General features: G+C 38.8%; 1 long non-coding RNA gene across 1 annotated transcript; it reads left to right on the top strand.

Annotated features, from left to right (window-relative positions):
- Positions 1–525: 525 nt before the first annotated feature.
- On the top strand, positions 526–1,431 carry LOC129060256 (uncharacterized). Its single transcript, XR_008526833.1, has 2 exons — positions 526–605; positions 1,335–1,431. It is a non-coding gene; the product is annotated as an uncharacterized LOC129060256 (long non-coding RNA).
- Positions 1,432–21,627: the final 20,196 nt, after the last annotated feature.

The following is a 21,627-nucleotide window of genomic DNA, read 5'->3' as shown; positions in this document are numbered from 1 at the left end:
ACCTATGAAGCTTTATGGGACCTGGACTGAGATTCTGGCACAGAGTGTGAGCCATCAAGCTATCCTATCTGGCCTTTCATCAGGCTCTACTGCCTATTGTCTGGGCTTTGGCCTGCTCATCTATAAAATGGGAATAATAATGGCATCTATAAGATTGTATTAGGGCCTCAGTTTTTCCATCTCTGAAAGGATTTTCTTAGGATATGTAAAGCACATAGAACAGTACCTGAGTAGTGACCAATAAATACCAGCTATTAGTATTATTTTTGCCATTAATGGTTGTTTTGGACAAAATCCCTTCACCATTATGAACATCAATCTCATCTTTTGTCAAATGTGATATTCACACATCTCCTATCTCATATGTTAAACAATGACCTGAGTCCAGGGAGAGTTGACAAGGTGTGATGTTGGCCATGGAGATGTTCCTGGTGTTAGCAATTAAGTTAATTGATTGCAGAATGTGAGGACACTTCAGGCCGTGCAATTCACATACTTTCTATTGATTGTCTTTCTTCTCTACAGAGCTCCTTAGGGATGGTCTTGCAGTGCTCAGCATGAAGATCCACATGGCAATTGGACAGGCAATCACATTCATGTTTGGAGTTAGTGTTGATGATTATGATGTTTACATTTTATTTAAGCTACAGATTTTTCTCTCACTTGCCACATATTCATCTTAGTTCTGCTCTGAGGAAATATATGCCCTATTTCTGCTGTTAGAGTTTCAAATACTAGAAGATAAGCATTTGGCACCTGGCTTGAGCTCCCTTCCTTCCCTTCCTTCCTGTTCCATCACATGACAAATTGAGCACATGACTTTGCTTCCTCTCTCCCATTCCACTGTGTATGTACATGTGAGTGTGAAGGAACATATGTGTGCATGTTTATGTAAACACAGCCAGGCCCCTGTGCAGAACTTTATTTTGGGCTGAAGTTTTAGGATACTATCCTTGAGGATACTATATTGAGATAAATCTCTTGTGAAGTTGTTGGCTAAGTTTTTATATATTATATATATGTGTGTGTGCATATATATACATATACATATATACATATTCACACACACATATATATATAAAAAAATATTTATATAAATTTTAAAAATCAGAGCAACTGGATAAAAATCCAGTAAAAATCAGAGCAACTGGATACATTTGAATTGAGAAATATGTAATAGGGTTTATGTCAAATGAAAAATACATTAATAATCTGGAAGGGAATAAGTTACTTGAACCTTAACTTGTACCTTTCTGTAATCTTCTGAAAATGTTTGTGTAATTGTTTTTCAATGTTTTTAATATTCTTGCTTTTTTTTTTCTTTTTGGTTCTAGCCAGAATGTAGCAGAATGTGAAGCAGACATACTAAGATAAGAAAAAGAGTGATTCTTATACTGTTTAAAGTTCAGATAAAAGGCATAATAAAATTGAGCTCCCTTTTCCCTTTTGCAATCTCAAACTCCAGAAATAAAAGATTTAATTAACCCTTTTAGGTTTCATGATCTTATCTTTATTTATTTAACATAAATAACCTGCAGATATTCTAAAAATATCAGAGGTGGCTTACATTAAGATACATATGCAGTATGGCTAAAAGAGAAAATAAATAACTTTGGTAAAGGAAGGGATATAAATCTATCAGTCACCCTGAAATATCCTTACGATAGCTGGATATCAAATTGACCACTTTTAGGTAACTTCACAGCCAAAACAAAAAAGGAAACAGTTTTGTTCAAATACTTCTCATTGTCTTATTTTTAAAAAATGAAACCAATTCTAGGACCAGTAAACTATCCCTAGCATTGAATTCTAAAAGGAATGTATTGTGTTTGTATATTTTTGAGGGACATTATACATCACCACCAATAATAGCTCTTTAAAATGTGTTTCCAATACATAAATATAAAAGTCATAGGTATAACATATTTACAGGAGCAAAACTAAAAATGCCCAGCTCTATGTGACTTTAATGATTGATTTTACCAGAAAGAGATATGTCTTACGTTTTTTCACCATTTTGAAATTGATTTATCACTACTTCCTGTTATGCTAAAATTTTTCTCTAAACTGTTCAGATAAAACAGTTGTTTTTACATTACTTCAAGTAGTTTTGAGAAAAATTTTGACAAATTATGTAGATGTGTTTTATGTGTTAATCAAGAAAACAGGATAGAGAAGTTCTAGCATTCTAGAGAATGGACAGAACAGACAAGTACAGTAACCAAGTCCATAAAGATTTCCATTCCAGCAGATTATGCTGGCTCACGCCTGTAATCCTAGAACTTTGAGAGGCTGAGGTGGGGGAACCTCTCAAGCTCAGAAGTTCAAGACCACCCTGGGCAACATGGCAAGACTCTGTCTCTGGAAAAAAAAAAAAAAAAAAGAGCTGGGTGTGTTGCTATATACCTGTGTTCCCAGCTACTTAGGAGACTGAGGTGGGAGGATCAGTTGAGCACAGGAGTTTGGGGCTGCAGTGAGCCTTGTTTGCACCACTGCACTCCAGCCTGGGTGACAAAGCAAAACCCTGTCTCAAAAAACAAAAAATTAATAAAAATAAAAAACGCTTATTCCACCAGGTGCTAGGAAATGTATGTTTCTCCTCTTAGCATTAACTTATTCAGGTAAAACATATAAAAATCATAAACTAATCAACTAGCATAAAGGAGTATATGGTCAATAGCAAAAGCCTACCTCTCTGCTGTACCACTATTAAGGTTCTTATGAATCTTAGGAATTTGTGATGCAAATATGAACATAGGTTTATACATATTATAGGGTTTTTTTGAGCAAATATGGTATTACCATTATACGGTTTTCTTTTTCCCCTTAACAATATATCTTTGACATATTTCCATAACAGTATAAATAGATTCCCCAGCTTTTTTTTTTTTTTTTTTTTTTGAGACAGAGTTTCGCACTTGTTGCCCAGGCTAGAGTACAATGGCACGATCTTGGCTCACTACAACCTCTGCCTCCTGTGTTCAAGCAATTCTCCTCAGCCTCCGAAGTGCCTGGCATTATAGGTACCCACCACCATGCCCAGCTAATTTTTGTATTTTTAGTGCAGACGGGGTTTCACCATGTTGGCTAGGCTGGTCTTGAACTCCTGACCTCAGGAGATCCACCCACCTCGGCCTCCCAAAGTGCTGGGATTTCATTTTAAGTCAGTCAAGGTTTTCTTTGTTCTTGTACTTTAAAAATAGTATTGTGTGTAAGTCTTTAATCCATCTGGCATTTAGTTTTGTGTGAGGATCCACATTATATCCCTTCCCTCCTCCTTTTTTTTTTTTTTTTACTTCAATGGCAAACAGTTTCCCCACAGCCAATTGTTAAATCACACTTTTCTTTAGTCTTGGAATGTACTTAAAATTCTCAGCCAATAAACAATTTTTAAGTGCTTTCTAAATGTACACAGCTATGCTAGCCACTTAAAACATAAAGATTGATGATGCTTTTGTGCTTAGGAAGACCATAGCTGACAAACGAGTTGGAGACACAAACAATTTGTAACAATATAGGTGGTTTACATTACAGAGCAACACAACACAATACTGTGGAGTGTTTCTTAGAGGATAACTGGGAATTTGCCAACAAGAGATAGTGGGAGCCTTTCACAAGAAGCAGCATACCCATCAGCATGGGGTATTCAACCCAAGAGAATCCGGGGACAGGATATAGTATCCCAAAAGTCCAAGTATTTGTAGAGTTTCTGTCCTAAGCTGGAAAAGTAGATTTAAATCTACAAATGAACACCTTTGCCTACTTGCTAAAAGCTACAAATATTCTTTTTTTTTTTTTTTTGGAAACTTTAATACCTCATTTTATTTTATTATTTATTTATTTATTTTTATTTTGCTTTAGGTTCTGGGATAAATGTGCAGAACGTGCAGGTTTGTTACATAGGTATACATGTGCCATGGTGGTTTGCTGCAGATATCCTTATGGCCCCAGAAGGCAAGACACATCTGAAAATAAGCCATGGCTACCTGTTGAGGAATCTCACTCTGGCCAGTGGGCACATGATGAGCTGTACTGAGGAGAGGCCTGAAACAGGGCAGTGGTCCAGGAGTCAGCCAAGAGGGGAGGATGCCTGGGCTTGTGAAGACCCAGGGAGGAGCCCTGGGTGGAGGGTGAGGAGGATCATGAGTTTAGGTGTGAGTGTGCTGAGTTTGAGAATAATGCTATGTGCATAATAGAAACACTAAAATGCTAGGTCTTCTTGTGCGTTGACCAGGAAGAGAAAACATCACCCTGGAACATGCAACCTATCTTATCTGCTCCTTCCATGCCCTTCTCTGAGTCATTGCACCAGGGACATCATTGCTGCCATATGTTCCTTCCTCCTGTTGTGATTATTTAAACTCGCTACATGCCTAGGGCCTCTCTAAACAGCAAACACCTTGGGACTAGAGAATGAAATACTATTTATGCACACAGTGTCTGGCCCACCAAAGCCTGACATAGACTAGGGAATTCATAGACATTTATTGAATGAAATGGTAATTAATTTCAGAAATTGGATAGCCAGGAGATTAATGGACTGTGTAAGAGTTAGTCAAACCCGCTCAACCATCATAAGAAAGTCTTGATACAGAAAATTGGACTGGAGAGCCTGTGCTTTGCACTCATAACATGGGTATGTGAAAGAATGATTCTGAAATTTTTTTGTCATTCCAGGCTCAATATTCCAGTAGTTGGAAATTAGTAATGCTGAGCTTACCCAAGCCACAAGGCCCATATCTTCTGATAACTGGAGTGAGAGGCATTGCTTCTGCCATCTATCACCAATATTTTTACATTTCCTGGTGTGTATTTTCCCAGTATTACCAGATCTTGTTGGACACATTCCTGGATTTACATAATCAGGGCAGTGTGGAGAAGGACTGTTCAGGGGTCTAATGCATCCTAGCTTGGCTACCACCAGGCATGTTTCTACACTCTGAATCTCAGTGTGTAAAAATAAGAATAACAATGGTAACTAAACATAGGGCCATGCTGAGGATTCAAGAAGAAAGTATATCTTATCAAATGCGATCTTTACTTAGAAAAATAAAGCACATCTTTATGCTTGTGCAGGTAAAATGTAGAAAATACGGAGAAACTAATGAAGAAAACAAACCACCACAAAACCTACAATCCTGAGGTAGCCCAAATACCATGTATTTCAATATATAACCTGATACGTTTTGGATCTGTGTCCCTGCCAAATCTCATGTTGACCTGTAATCCCCAGTGTTGGAGATGGGGCCTGGTGGGAGGTGTTTGCATCACGCGGTGGATTCCTCATGAATGGCTTAGTGCTATCCCCTTGGTGATGAGCAAGTTCATGTGAGATCTGGTTGTTTAAGTGTGTGGGACCTTCCACCCCCACTCTCTCTCTTGCTTCTATTCTTGCCATGTGAGACTCCAGCTCCCTTTTTGCCTTCTGCCATGATTGTAAGCTCCCTGAGGCTTCAACAGAAACCAAGCAGAAGCTGGCACCATGCTTCCTGTACAACCCTGCAGAACTGTGAAGCAGTTAACCCTCTGTTATTCATAAATTACCCAGCTTTAGATGTTTCTTTATAGCAATACAAGAACAGATTCATAACCTCTCAAGCTTGATTTTTTTCTTAACTAAAATCATGTTTTTATTCAAAACCATAACACAACATCCCTTTGTGTCACTAAATGCAGTTCTGCAATAATGTGTGAATCTTGCTGGATAGTATTCCACTGCACGGTTTCTAGCTCTACTTCTCACTGTTGGACATCTGCATTATTTACAATCACTCATCTTTGTAAAAAAGTGCTATAATAATCAGAATAAGGGCTTACCTATATTTAATTTAGTCTGTGCCAGGCTGCAGTCCAATTGTTCTCCACGAATTAATTTGCTCACTGTCCCCAACAATCCAACGAGCTATTAGGATTATCATCCACAGTGCTGGTCAAGATGGCTGACTAGGAGCAGCTAATATGTGTGGCTCTTACCAAGAGGAACAGAAGGGGCAAGTAAATACAGCACCTTCAACTGAAACGTCCAGGTACATGCATCGGAACTAATCGAGGAAACAACTTGACCCATGAAGAACAGAGAAACAGCAAGGCAGGACAACTGTCCACCCAGAAGAAACATGGAGCCAGGGGAACCTCTTCCACTCAGAGAAACAGTGAGTGAATGAGCGACTCTGAGGACTCATGCTTCTCCCATGGATCTTTGCAACCCTCATGAACCCACTCTACTAGGGCTTTCAGTCTGACATACAGAGCAAAGTGGAGTCTCAGCAGAGCAGTCACTCAGACAGACGTGGAGCCTTAGAAACCTGGGCTTCCCTGCAAAAGCAGCTGCAACTCTGGCAAAGAAAGAGGTTAGAACTCTGTGCATACCCCTGGGAAAGGGATTGAATCCAGTGGGATAGCAACAAGTTGCAGGCCCCACTTCCATGGCACCTCGCAGGATAAAACCCACTGGCTTGGAACCCTAGCCAGCTTCCAGTGGCAGCATTACACCTCCCTGAGACAGAGTTTCCAGGGGGAGGAGTGGGCCACCATCTTTGCTGTTTTACAGCCTCAGCCACAGTTGCCTTAGGGCTCTAGCAAGTCCTAGCAAGTCCGAGGCAACAAGGGACTGGAGAAGTCCCGCGGCACAGCACAGCAGCTCTGCCGAGAAGTGGCCAGATTGTTTATTCACATGGATCCTGAATTCTGTTTCTCCTCACTGGGTGAAATCTTCTAACAGGGTCTCCAGTCATCCTGCCAGTGTTTTCCGGCCAACATAGGTTTCAAACCTCCCTGGGATGGGGTCCCAGAGGGTAGTGGGCTGCCATCTTTGCTGTTTGGCTGACTCAGTCCTTCTTGCTTTCAGTCTTTAGAGAGTCCAAGGTGACTGGGACTCCCCAGCACAGCACAGCTGCTCTAAGAAAATATGGCCAGACTGCTGTTCTAAGAGGGTCCCAATCCTGTTCCTCCTCACTGGGTGGGATTTCCCAACTTAGGTCTTCAGTTATCCCTGCCAGGGTTTTCTGGCCAACAGTGGTTTTGAACCTTCCTGGGATGGAGTTACCAGAGGCAGGGGCGGGTCACCATTTTTGCTGTTTGGCTGACTCAGCTGTTCTTGCCTTTGAGCTTTGAAGAGCCTGAGGCAACCGGGGACTGAGCAGACTCCTAGCACAGAACGGCTCCTCTACGAAAATGTGGCCAGATTGTTGTTTTAAGCAGCTCCCGATCCCGTTCCTCCTCACAGGCCAGCACCTCCTGACTTGGTCTCCAGCCACCTTCTACAATGCATTTGGGCCAGCAAAAGGTGTCTATCTCCCTAGGATGGAGCTTCTAGAGGGAGGGACAGGCTGCCATCTTTTCTGCATTGCAGCCTTCATCATTGATACCTCCACGTATTGGAAAATCAGAGGTGACTAGGGACTGAAGTGGACCCCCATCATACCACAGCAGTCCTACAAAAAGGTGGCCAGACTTTTATGTAGGTGCCCATTTCCATATCTCCTCACTGGGTGAGTCCTCCAGGCCTGGGTCTCCAGCCACCCCCACCAGGGCTATCAAGCCAGGAGCAGCTCTGCAACTCCCCAGACAGAGCTCTCAGTGGGAGGGATGGGTTGCCATCTTTGCTGCCTTTCAGCCCTTGTCCTTGCTGTCTCCAGGCTTGGGAGCGTCTGTGGGGACCGGGAGCTGGTCCAGACCCGCAGCAGAGAGCAACTACTTCACAGAAAAATGGCCTGACTATTCTCCACACAGATCCTGGTACTTGCTGCTCCTCACTTGGCAGGATCACCTGACCTGGGACTCCAACACAACCACCTTGCCCCCACCTGATCACCACAATCAGAGACAGGCCAGCGTTTCTCTGAGGAGGAAATCCCAGAGTCAACCCACAACCCCTCCACCACTACAGTTGCAGTGGTAGAGCCCTAACAGCCCTTAGACTAGGAAGGAACAAAGGGCACTTCCAGCATACTGCAGCCACCATACAGAGAGGAGTCCAGCTCCTCTTCTCTGGGAACCCTCAGCCCCACTCTTCACCAGGCAGGGCACCTGGCCTCATGAACATAGGACAGTTACCCCACCCATGGCTAACCATACCCACTGGTAATGGACTAGAGTTTTCCCACGGAGAGATTCCCAGAGGCATACAACAGCCCTTATGCCACTGCCACAGTAACAGTTCTATCCCTCCTGCCCTTGGTCTGGGGAAGAAACAAAGAGCCTGAAGGCTATAGCCATGCTGCTTACAGCACACCATCACTGCCATATGAAGAGGAGACCGATTTCTCCTCCCTGTGAGCCTTAGACCCCCTGCACCCCAACAAGTGGAAGCCCAACTCACTCCAGCAGTGCAGCCATCCCACCCCACTGCCTGAACACCCAAACTAGGAGTGGCTTCACATTTCCTGGAGGTGGGGCCCTTAGGCCCAACTGAAAGCCTCTCTGCCACTGCTTCTGCAGTGGAACTGCCCTTCCCACCCTCAGACTAAAGAAGGAACAAAGACCCTAAATGCCTTCTCTATACCTCAAACAAGCTGCAGTCAACCCAAGAAGAGGAGGCCTGTCCATCTCCCACGGGCACTCCACATCTGGCTCATCACCAGACAGGGAACCCCCGGCTTGGGCCCACAGCACAGACCCTCCATGCTCAGTGCTGATTGCACTGAGCACAGCACAGACCCGTCAGTGCTGATTGCACTGAGCAATTACTGACTTGCATCTCTCTGGGGTGAGGTCCCCAGAAGAAAAGCAAGAGACCTTTCACCACACCACTACTAAGGTCCCTTTCTCAGCCGCCTCCAAGTTGGGGAAGGAACATAAACCCTGACATCACCCCAGAGCTGTGGTGGGCATCCCAGGAATGCCAAGTTGTGATCTATAGCCACCACTGAAGTGGCAGAGGAGTCCACACTTTCCAAGCATTGAGAGAGAGCGCAGCTGCAACTATTAGGAAATATAGGAGAGCCCCATGACCAAGCAAGAGCCTAGCAACTGACCAGTATGCCTAAGTACCACCTACTAGACCACACCCCAAAGCTTTGACACCAAAAATACCTCACCAGCATGCCTTCCTGTGAAGACAAACACAAGAAGTCAGCTACAAATAATGACCCTGCACAAAGACTTGGCCCTGTGAAAACATCCAGAAAATAAGTCTGTTGACTACTAAATCTAACTGCAGTTAAAGGAACACCCAGATACAGAGATGAGAAAGAACCAATACAAGAACTCCAGTAACTCAAATGGCAAGAGTATTTATGTCCTCCAAATGACTGCACCAGTTCACCATCAAGGGTTCTTAACCAGGATGAGCTGGCTGGTTAAGCATTCTGAATTCTGAATTCTATTCAATTCAGAAATAGAATTAAGCATATGGATAGGAACGAAGATTATCAAGATTCAGGAGAATGGTATAACCCAATCCAAGGAAACTAAGAATGACAACAAAATGATACAGAAGCTGTGAAAGACAAAGCAGCCAGTATAAGAAAGAACCTAATGGATCTGACAGAGCTGAAAAACACACTACAAAAATTTCACAATGCAATCACAAGTATTAACAGCAGAATAGATCAAGCTGAGGAAAGGATCTCGGAATTTGAAGACTGACTCTCTAAAATAAGACAGTCAGACAAAAATATAGAAAAAAGAATAAAGAGGAATGAACAAAGCTTCTGAGAAGCACGGGATTATGTAAAGAGGCCAAATCTATGAATCATTGGCATCCCTGAAAGGGACAGGGAGAAAGCAAACAACTTGGAAAACATATTTCAGGATATCATCCATGAAAACTTCTCCAACTTTGGTTAGAGGCTAGCAGCCAAATTCAAGAAATAGAGAGAACCCCTATGAGATTTTACCATTATGGAAAGCGGTATGGTAATTCTTCAAAGAGCTAATAACAAAATTACCATTCAACCCAGCAATCCCATTACTGAGTGTATACCCAAAGGAATGTAAATGATTCTACCATAAAGACACATGTACGCAAATGTTCATTGCAGTTTTATTCACAATAGCAATGACATGGAATCAACCTAAATGCCCATCAATGAGATTAGATAAAGAAAACGTGGTACATGTACACCATGGAATACTATGCAGCCATAAAAAAGAATGAGATCATGTCTTTTGCGGGAACATGGATGGAGCTGGAGGCCATTATATTTAGCAAACTAGTGCAGGACTAGAAAGCCAAATACTGTATGTTCTCACTTATACATGGGAGCTAAATGATGAGAACTCATGAACACAAAGAAGAGAACAACAGACACTGGGACCAACTTGAGGGTGGAGGGTGGGAGGAGGGAGAAGAGCAGAAAAAAGTAACTATTGGGTACTAGGCTTAGCACCTGGGTGATGAAATAATCTGTGCATTAAACCCCCCAGACACGAGTTACCTTTATAACAAACCTGCACATGTACTCCTAAACCTAAAACAAAAGTTTTTTAAAAAAGGATTATCGACCCCATTTTAAGATGGAAGAAACTGAGGCACCAAATTCTCACAGAGTAAATTTTCCTAGTCATTATGCTCTGTAAATCTTCATTTAGTTCTTCTCTACTAATCACAAAAATTGAGTGACTCTGTCTATTACATGTATGATAATAAAGTTGTTGAAATGTGTGTCTAAATTATTTTCTAGAAAATTTGTATTCGTTTCCATCTCTATGGGCAGGGTAGCAAGTTGCCCGTCTTTGTTCCTGGCAAAATACTAGACACAAACACACATGCACATACATACACACACACACACATGCATGAAGTCTGCCAATTAGGATATTAAAAAATGTCCTCTTAATTTGCTTAACTTCTCTTTCTCTGATTTCTAGGGGGTTGATTTTTTTCCCCATTGGTCATTTCTCTTTCTCCTTAAATGATTTGTCAGTTCATAGACTTTGTTCAATTTCCTCTGATAGCATTTTTAAATTAGTAATTTGGAAGAGCTCTTCACTGACAATTGTAAATACTTCTAGATCATATATATTTTAATTGTTTTTTAAAATTAGAATATCATTTCATATTTTATTATGATGATTATAGTCATTTGGGGGCAGATCTTTCCTACCATAAGATGTATGAATATATATGCCTCTATATTTTCTTCAGAACTTTTTTATTATTGAATAACTTTTAATTACATTTAATTATAAATTAGTTCAGACTGATTATTTAATTACATAATGATTTAGTTATAGATTAGTTCAGATTGGCTTCTTTAACTTGGTAATATGCATTAGAGTTTCTCTCATACTTTTCATGGCTTAATAGTTCATTTTATTTTAGCACTGAGCAATATTCCATTGTCTGGACATGCCACAGTTTATTCTTTTACCTACTGAAAAGTGTCTTGTTTGTTGGAAGTTTCAGAATTACTAATAAAGCTGCTACAAACATCAGTGTGTCAGTTTTTGTATAGACATAAGTTTTCAACTCCTTTGGGTAAACACTAAGAGGTGTGATTGCTGGATCATATGGTAAGAGTATGCTGAGTTTTGTAAGAAACTGCCAAATTGCCTTCCAAAGTGGCTGTGCCATTATTCATTCCCACCAGCAATGAACAAGATTTGTTGCTCTACACCTTCGTCAGCATTTGGTGCTGTCAGTGTTCTGGATTTGAGCCTTTCTAATAGGAGTGTAGTGGCATTTCACTGCTCTTTTACTTTATATATTTCCCTGATGACATATGACATTGAGCATCTTTCTATATGCTTATTTATCTCCTGTGTATCTTTGTTAGTGAGATGACTGTTAATGTTTTTGATCTGTTTTTTTCAATTGAGTTGTTTGTTTTCTTATTATTAAGTATTAAGTGTTCTTCATATATTTTGGATAACAGTCCTTTATCAGATATGTCTTTTGCAAATATTTCTTCCTGGTTTGTGGCTTGTGTTTTCACTCTCTTAACAGTATCTTTTGTGAGGTAAAAAAGTTCTTAATTTTAATGAACTCCAGCTTATCAGTTCTTTCTTTTATGGATTATACCTTTGTTGTTGTATCCAAAAAGTCATCACCAAACCCCAAATTGGCTGGATTTTATCCTATGTAATGTTCTAGGAGCTTTAGAGTTTTGTGTTTTACATTTAGGCCATTTATTTATTTATTTAGAGGCGGCGTCTCGCTCTGTCACCCACGCTGGAGTGCAGTGACATGATCTCGAGTCCCTGCTACATCCACCTCTCAGGTTCAAGCAATTCTCCTGCCTCAGCCTCCCAAGCAGCTGAGACCACAGGCATGCGCCACCACACCTGGCTAATTTTTGTATTTTTGGTAGAGACGGAGTTTCACCATATTGGCCAGGCTGGTCTCAAACTCCTGACCTCAGCCTCCCACCCACCTCAGCCTCCCAAAGTGCTGGGATTACAGGCGTAAGCCACCACGCCCAGCCTATCATTTATTTGTAGTTAATTTTATTAAGAGTATAATGTCTGTGTCCAGATTTATATTTTTGCTTATGGCTGTCCAGTTGTTCCAGGATCACTTACTGAAAAAGCTATTTTTTCTCCATTGTATTACCTTTGCTCCTCTGTCAAAAATCAGTTTCCGGGCTCATCATTTTGTTTCATTGATCTATTTGTCTATTCTTTTACCAATATCACACTACCTTCATTATAATAGTACTATACTAATTCTTGAAATTTGGTAGTGTGAGTCCTAAGATTTTGTTGTTCTTCAATGTTATTTTGGCTATTCTGGGTCTTTTGCCTCTCTATATAAACTTTAAAATTAGTTTATTGATATCCATAAAATAAGTTGCTGGTATTTTAATTGATATTGCACTGAATAAACAGATCAGCTTGAGAAGAACTAATATACTGACTATATTGAGTCTTCTTATCAATTAACATGAAATATCTCTCAGCCAGGTGCAGTAGCTCAGGCCTATAATCCTGGGACTTTGAGAGGCTGAAGTGGGCAGATGGCTTGAGCCCAGGAGTTTGAGATCAGCCTGGGCAACATGGTGAAACTCCATCTCTACAAATATATATCCATCTCTACAAAAAAAATAAAATATATATATATATATATCCAGGCATGGTGGTGTGTGCCTGTAGTCCCAGCTACTTAAGAGGCTGAGGTGGGAGAATCACCTGACACCAGGAGCTCTGATTGTGCCGCTGCCCTCCATCCTGAGTGACAGAGTGAGAGTGACAGAGTGAGACTCTGTCTAAAAAACGAAACAAATCTATTTAGTTCTTTTTTGATTTCTTTCACCAGACTTTTGCATTCCTCCTCATATTGAGCTTATACAAATTTTGTTAGGTTTATACCTAAGTACTTCATTTTGTGTGCTAATAAAAATAGCATTGTGTTTTTAATTTAAAAGTCCACTTGTTAATTCCTGGTATATAGAAAACCAATTGACTTGTGGGTATTAATCTTGTATTCTGCAACTGTACTGTAATCATTTATTAGTTTCAAGGATTTTTTGTGTCAGTTCTTTGGATTCTGTAGTCAATCCTGTCATCTGCAAACAAAAACAGTTTTATTTCCTCCTTCCCAATCTGCATATGTTTTCTTTCTTTTTCTTGTCTTATTCCATTAGCCAGGCCTTCCAGTATGATACAAAAAAAATGATATCTGTAAGTGATATCTGAAAAATGATTACTGAAAGGGGGCATCTTTGCCCTTTTTTTTTTTTTTTTTTTTTTTTTTTTTTACTTTTTAAGACAGGCTTACCCTGCTACCCAGGCTAGAGTGTAGTGATACCATCTTGGTTCACTCCAACCACCACCTCCTGGGCTCAAAAGATTCTCCTGCCTCAGCCTCCCCAGTAGCTGGGACTACAGGTGTGCACCACCATGTCCTGCTAATTTTTTGTATCATTTGTAGAGACAGGGTTTCACCATGTTGCAGTCAGCCCATTTTGGCCTCCCAAAGTGCTGGCATTACAGGCATGAGCCAGCATGTGCGGCCCTTGCCTTGTTCCTGATCTTAGTGGGAAAGCATTAAGTTTCTAATGTGTGATGGTTATGTGTGATGTTAGCTGAAAGATACAGATATTATTTATCAGGTTGATGAAGTCCTACTCTATTCCTAGTTTGTGGAGTGTTTTTATTATGAAACAGTGTTACATTTTGTCAAATGCTTTTTATGCTTCTACTGATATTAGGTGATTTTTCTTCATTAGGGTATTGATATGATGTGTCACATTAATTGATTTTTGAGTGTTGAGTTAGCCTTGCATAACTGGAATATAATTCATTTTCTACATTATTGGATTTGATTTGCTAATATTTTATTGGAAATATTTGCATCTATGTTGATAACAGATATTGGTCTTTTGTTTGTTTTCCTTATAATGTCTTATAATGTTCCAAACCCAAATGGTTTGGGTAATAGGGTAATGCTGGCCTCATCAAATGAGTTAGAAAGTATTCCTTCTGTTTCTATTTTCTGAAAGAGATTTTAGAAAATTGGTATAGCTGCTGATTACCGAAACTTACTTTATGAAACAGAAAAATCAAAATTAATTTGAATCTTCAGTCACTAATACAAATTAAAATTGTTGACAGTTAAATATCTATTTTAAAATATAATTCCATGTTTATTCATGTCCTCCCCATTTATTCTTGAGTAAATTTTATATTTCTGTTGAGTTAGATTTAATTGACTAGTATATAGTATTTATTCTGGTAATGATTCTCATCATATACATTTTTTTAAATGTAGAGAACAAAAATGAAACAGCAACTGTACAGGATCCTTGCTTTGAAATTTCAAAATCCCCTGACTTCTATGGTTGATAGTATTGTGGAAGAAACATCCAAACCAAGTTATTTTGACTGATGATCTTTCCCCATTCTCCAGAAAAGAGATCTGGCCAAGAGCTTCAAATTATATAATGAAAAATTGATAGAGCTAAAAATATAGAGAAAACCAAAACTATCTTTGGGGACTTCACACCACCCTTAGCAATTCAAATAATGAATAGACAGAAAATCAGCAATGTTCCAATACTTGCAATTAAATAGCACAGTTCTGAATAACCCATGGGTCAAAGACAAAATCTCAACAGAAATGAAAAATGCACTAATTCTATTGGCAGTAGATATCTCATCTGAAACCAGGAATATTAGAAAGAAATGGCAAAATATTTTTCAAGTTTCGGAAGGATAAAAAAGGCTTTGAACCACATATTTAAAATCTAGCAAAACTATCCTTAAGGAATAAAATAGACAAACTGCAATTATAGTTGTAGACTTCAACGCATCCTTCTCTGTAACTGATGGAACTACTAAATATAACATTAACAAGCATACAGAAGATCTGGACAACACAATCAATCAAAGAGAACCAATTGACATACACAGAACACATCAGCATTTAACAACAGTAAAATACAATTTAGGTGCTCCTGGAACATTCACTAAAATAGCCCATATCCTGGGCCATGTAACAAACTTCAACAAATTTAAAAGAACTGAAACAATACATAGCACATTCTTTCATGACAATAAATTCAAACTATAAATCAACAACACAAGGATAAAGGAAAACCTCTAAAAACCTGTAAATGAAATAGCACACTTCTAAATAACTTACAGATCAAAGAAGTCTCAAGGAAACTTTAAAACTAAATAGAAGTGAGTAAAAATGAAACTATCATATAGAAAAACAATCGATGGTACACACAGAAAATAGCAGTACTGAAAAGACAAATTAATTTTATTAAATACTAACAATAGAAATAAGAAAAGAATCCAAGTCAGTAACCTAAGTTTCTATCTTAGGAAACTAGAAAGAGAATATTAAATAAACCCAACCTAGCAGAAGGGAGGAAATAATAAGGAAAAGAGCAAATATCAACAAAATTGAAAATTGGAAAAAATAGAGAAAATCAGTGAAAGGAAAAAAACATTTACTAAAAAAAATGGTAAAATTAAAACATCTCTAGAAAGACTGAAAATAATAAAAAGAGAACAGACACAAATCACAAAAACAGAAATGAAGATCCCACAGCAAAAAAACAGATAGCATGAGAATACTATGAGCATCTGTGCATTCATTAACGCTACAACTTTGAAATAAATGGATCAATTATTTGAAAACTGCAGACAAACAAACACCTGGAAAAGAGTTTGGCAGTTTTTTTGTAAAACTAGACATGCAACTATCACAAAATCCAGTGGTCTATTCCAGAGAAAAGAAAACTTATGTTCACACTAAAACCTCTACACAAATGTTCACAGAAACTTTATTCAAAATAGACAAAAATGGGAGGTAACCCAAATGTCTTTCAACAAGCAACTGGTTAAAGAAATTGTGGACACTGTGGTGGTACATCCGTTCCCTGGAATACTCCCACAACAAAGAGGACACACAACAGCTTGGATGAAAATGAAACGAATTTTGTATTATTGATATTGTATTGTAGTTATTCAAGATGACACCATTTATAGAAACCAGGTGAAGGGTACACAAGACCTCCTTGTACATTTTTAACGATTTCTTCTGAATCTATAATCCTCTCAAATAATTTTTAAATAATATTATTTTTAAAAAGCAAGTTCTGTGCAGATAGTGGTCACTGCGCCTTACATTCTCCATCTCTGCTCTTTAGGTATATTTAAGACAATAATGAGTAGCTTCCTACTGTTGTGCTAGGGATTGTAGAATAGACTCCCTGGATTTGAGCTTAATGTGAATCAAGACCTAAATAAACGTGCCCTTGGGACGCTGAACTGGTGTCAAACTTCAGAGCTGAATGATGTCACAGCTCAACTCAAAACCCTTCAGGGGCTTCCTACGATTTTCTTAGTGAAAACCATTATTCTAAACTGATGTATAATAACTAACATGATCTGATCTCCCACCACTTCTCAGAATCTCTTACATTTATCAACATCCAAATATATACTTGAATTATTGTTCAAATATAAGGAAATAATTTAACCATTCTAAAAGGCAAAGACATTTGTAAGGGGAAAGTAGCACCAGCCATAGATTTCCTTATAGATACATTCGACTTTGGAAGGCAGAGAAATAATACTTAGGAAGTACTCGATAAATGGAGTTGAGTATTTTGACTGGTCTTTACACATGAGAGAATTCAGGGACTCCAGCACTTCTGAGCCCTTCTTGAAGAAAATGGAAGATTATAAAGTGTAGCCATCCAAGTAACAAAGGCAGAAACCACAACAAAATAATTGAACAAGAGCATTCAGTTCTTAGCCATGAGGCCAGGGCTAAAATAAACATAAAAATTATGGTTGAAGAACAGAAACGAAGTACCATAGGACCTGAATATGTAGAAATACTATGTTTAATAAAAACTGAGTATGGTAAATGAAAGAAAAGAGGTAGTAAAATGAATTCTTTTTTGCGATAGTCTCAATGTATCAGTTAAAACAAGTCAGTCGAGCCACACTGATATACATAGATTTCAAGGTATAAAGTTAAAACTCAAGTTTGGATGATATAAGGGAGAGAATGAGAAAATGTAGAGAAAATATCCTTATTCTGTCATTGCTAATACTGGTGAGTCAATATAGACTCAGTAGTATAATATATACAAGGAACTAGGTGGTCAGTTAACCATTAGGAAAAAAAAAAAAAAAAAAACTCAGACCTTCCAAATCATCACTGAAAAAACTCAGACCTTCCAAATCACATTAAACTAAAACATTTAATAATGACCTTAGCATAAAAGAATGTTGAGGAAAAGAAAAGGGAAGAGGAGGAAAAATATGTCTTGAGTAGTAAGAATAAGCCTGTCATATTAATAAAGGTACTAAACTGATATGGACCACACTTGTAGGTGTGGATCATGATAGGACCACAGAGAGAAACCCAACCTCCTATTCAGGAAACACGAAAAAACAACTAGAACCAAGTAATTACAAAATGAAGTGCAAAGGCTGCTGTGAATGGGGAACTGCTCCTGCCCGCAATAAAGTTGAATTCGGCATAAGGTTATTAAATGAAATAAAGGTACTGATATTTATTGCATACATTAAATATGATTTTTTTTTAAGTTTTCAGAAAGAATGGGAGTTTACCAACCGCATAATTTCTATGACTCATCCACATCTGTGACTCTAAGTCTAGCCAAGCCATCAGATACTGTCCTGCTTCAGCCATCACCATCACTTGGGGCCCATATGAATTCCACATCCCCATTCTATATTCACGTGGAACCAGAGCTGGAGCCAAGCAGGGAACTTCCTCACAGGGACAAGCTCAGCAGGTGATCCTTACGCATCAGGTTACCCGCGCATGGGCAGACCAGTACTAGAAAGGCACATTCATATTCAAAAGAAACTCCAATTGCAACTAAATAAACCTATTCTCACTGTCTCATAACTTCAAAGTGAGTAATTTTAAAGTAGAGCTAGAAGAAAGTTGGCATGTCATTCTCATCTTGAAAAAATGGAACAATGAACATCATATGATGAGCTTAATATGATTTTAAAACAAGAATATGTGGCTTTTTATTAAAAATAAAATATGTGGCTTTATTAAAAATACAAGACAGGACAGTATATTTTGTTCTTTCAAAAAAGAAAGAAAGATTTGTGATTTATTGATATGCTTAAGTAGATTTGAATTGAATTCCCAAGGTTCGGGAAACTATAATTGCAGGTTTCCAAGAAAAGCAGTATAAAAATATTCTGTTGCCGATATTTCTACAAAGAATATTATGAAATTTCAATTCAAGGACACAGATGTTGTTCAGTTACTGTAAGTTACTATTTGCAAATCTAGTTTTTGTCCCCATTTGCTAAAACATTCTGTGACTAGGGAACTTCCATGTAGGGACTTGGCTTTGGGGCCTTCGCACCTGGACTCACATGTCTCTTCGACTTCTTGGAATCTTGCTTTTGTCATCTGTTACAGAGCCCAAATAACAGGGTTTTAGGATCAGAGATAGCATATATGAAAGGTCTAGAGAGTGCCTGTTACATGGATGGTGTTTGTTGAGCTGTGCAGTGAAGACATTTTCCACAGACTTTTCAGATGAGCCTTGAGCCAAGCAAACTGTCACCCTTCTATTTTTCAAGCCAGAGAACGTTTTGCCAGCATCTCCCATGTGTTAATATTTGAGCAGAACTGTTGAGTCCACCACTATAAGGAAAACATCATGCCCCGTAAAAGAACTTACAGTCACTAGTTTCCTCACAAACGTGATACCTATGTATGGAAATCTGTTTATCTTTTACCAAGCTATTTGGCTCATAGGAGGCCAAGTCATGAGACTGCAAAGCTGCTCTTCACTGCTGTCTGATATAGAATGAATTTGGGTCATGGAAAAGAAAGGGAACAGGAAGCTTGCCTTTTTTGTTTTCTAACAGAGTAAAATCAAAGGAGGAATTAACCATGAGATTTGCATGGCAATGTTTAGCTTTATAACCACACATTTTGGTAAAATGAACACCAAAAAGTCAACAGCAAAATATTAATGCCATGTCACACTGCTACAGAAAGTGCTAACAGTGCACAATGGACTGGAAATTTGGGATGTGAATTCTTGGAAAATTAGTAGGTATTTTTATAAATTATTATATCGATCCACAACTTTAATAGTTTGAAGGGACTCTAGAGAATATTTAGCTCAATGCTCACATCTCATCAGTGGAGAATCAAAGACTAATAAGTTATTCTTCACTGTTTAGGGTCACACCATAGTATACAAGCCAGAGCTGGCTCAGGACACCTTACACCTCCCTAAGGGACTCCTCTCTCCTGTTTGGACCCCTCTGCCTCCCTCAGCAAGACGTAAGTTCCAAAAGGGTTCATCTGGTGCAGAAACAAACAAAATGAATGACACTTTCTTTTAAAATATACTAGCATTATTCTGCCATCTTGGATGACCACACTGTAGTCACTTTTCTCTATAATTTAGAAAGAGATAATGGCATTTCGGCATACAGTTCTAAACATTCAATGATTGCTAGCCACAAAGCCTCTGGCTCTATCTAGCAGACATTAGATATTCCAAAACTGCCTATTGTTTTAATAGCAGCTTTATTGACAAATGTTCTTTACTTAGAAAAAAGAAAAACTTAATTGATAGAAGAAAGCTTAGCTGCTCTAACAGGAAGCTGAGATGCTATGTATATTAAAGTCAAAGTAGAACTTTTTTGGATACAGACTGAGAGAAATCATGTGAACCAACTGAAGATTCCATCTGGCTGCCTCCAGAGAGAAATTTTAAGAATATTTGAAAGCAGGTACAGAGGAGAAAGAGGGGAGAGTTCTCTGTTGGCAGAGGGTGAGCATGTACACACCCCAGATACAGAGGGACGTTGCGGAAATGGTTTCCTACAAACAGGGTGGCTATGGAACGTAGCAACTGTGATGTCTGACCTCAAGGTTAAGACAATTACGTTCCTTTTACTGTATTTTTTAGTAACATCTGTGCTATCTCCACATTTGTTATACTCAACAATTTTGAGTTGGTCATAGCTTGGGGAATGAGGAGAGACCTCTATCACACTCTTACTCACAGGCATCTAGAGATGGCTGGAGCAGCCAGCAGAAGCAGTGTTCATCACACGCAAATCAGTCCTGGACTATGGAGTGAGAAGACTCGGGATTGCCAAGAGAATGTGGATATCTGAGCTGGGTGAGAACCCTGAGAAATCACGAGAGGCACTCATGTTGTTTCACAGATAAATGTTGGCATGACTCAGTGATTTCTTCCAGCCACTGGTGAAGAGGTGAACCCCGGAGACAGAACCATTCGGAATGGCTCATTTCTCTACGCATTTGCATATTAACATGACATTCTCCATTGGGTGGCTTTATTTGTCAGTATGAATTTCAGTATCAATACCTTTCAATCAGATACACATTTTATCACTAAAGCACAAGCCTAGCTTGAGTTTTAAAGGTAGGCACAAACTATGCAATTCTTTTAAGAAGAAATAAACTAAAACAAACAAAAAGAGGCAAGTCATGTTCACGACCCAGTGTGTTTCACTTCAGGATGAAGAGATAGACAAAAACTCAGTTTGGCTTGACTGACACTAGGGTACTTTAAAATGAAAAGGGCAGTAGTGAGAATAGCAATGTAGTTCAACAGCCTTTGCAAATCTCCAAAAATCAGATAATTTATATAGCTTTTTACATTGCTTTTTATCTAAAGATGTCATATCATATATCTATAAATTTCCTGACTCAACATATCAAAGATGTTTTAAAATGGCATTTTGATGATTTTTTGATGTCATGTGAGTGTACAGAGGTACTTTGTTTTCAGATATTTATATGAAACTGAGGGTGACTCCCTAGTTTCATGGAGGTTCAGTAGTGAGATGGGAAAGATATGGACCACATGCAGTATAATTATTAACAGAGCCCTGGCTTAATTACTTCAAGACGCTTAACCTTCCTGGAATTATACTTCTCATTTGTAAAATAAGAAAATGAGTCTATGCTATCTTTAAAGTTTTGTTTGGCTTTTTTAAAACATAATAGGGACAAGAATAAGGAATGGTCCTTTACGTCAACTCTGGGAACTCAAGGTTATGCTGTAAAAAAGTAGGAAAATATAAAACTGTATTGACTTTGTGCAAGAAGGTTTAATTACTTAACCACTAAGGAGGTCGTTTTAAGGTGACATTCCTGTAACTTAGCAGGAATTCCTTGGAAATGGACCCAGAGCAGTGAGAAGCGATCCAATGTATTTTGTAGTATTTGGA

Source organism: Pongo abelii, chromosome 6, assembly GCF_028885655.2.
Source record: "Pongo abelii isolate AG06213 chromosome 6, NHGRI_mPonAbe1-v2.0_pri, whole genome shotgun sequence".
Lineage (NCBI taxonomy): Eukaryota > Metazoa > Chordata > Mammalia > Primates > Hominidae > Pongo > Pongo abelii.
Note: the sequence above shows the minus strand (reverse complement) of the source record. Positions and strands in the feature narration are given on the sequence as shown.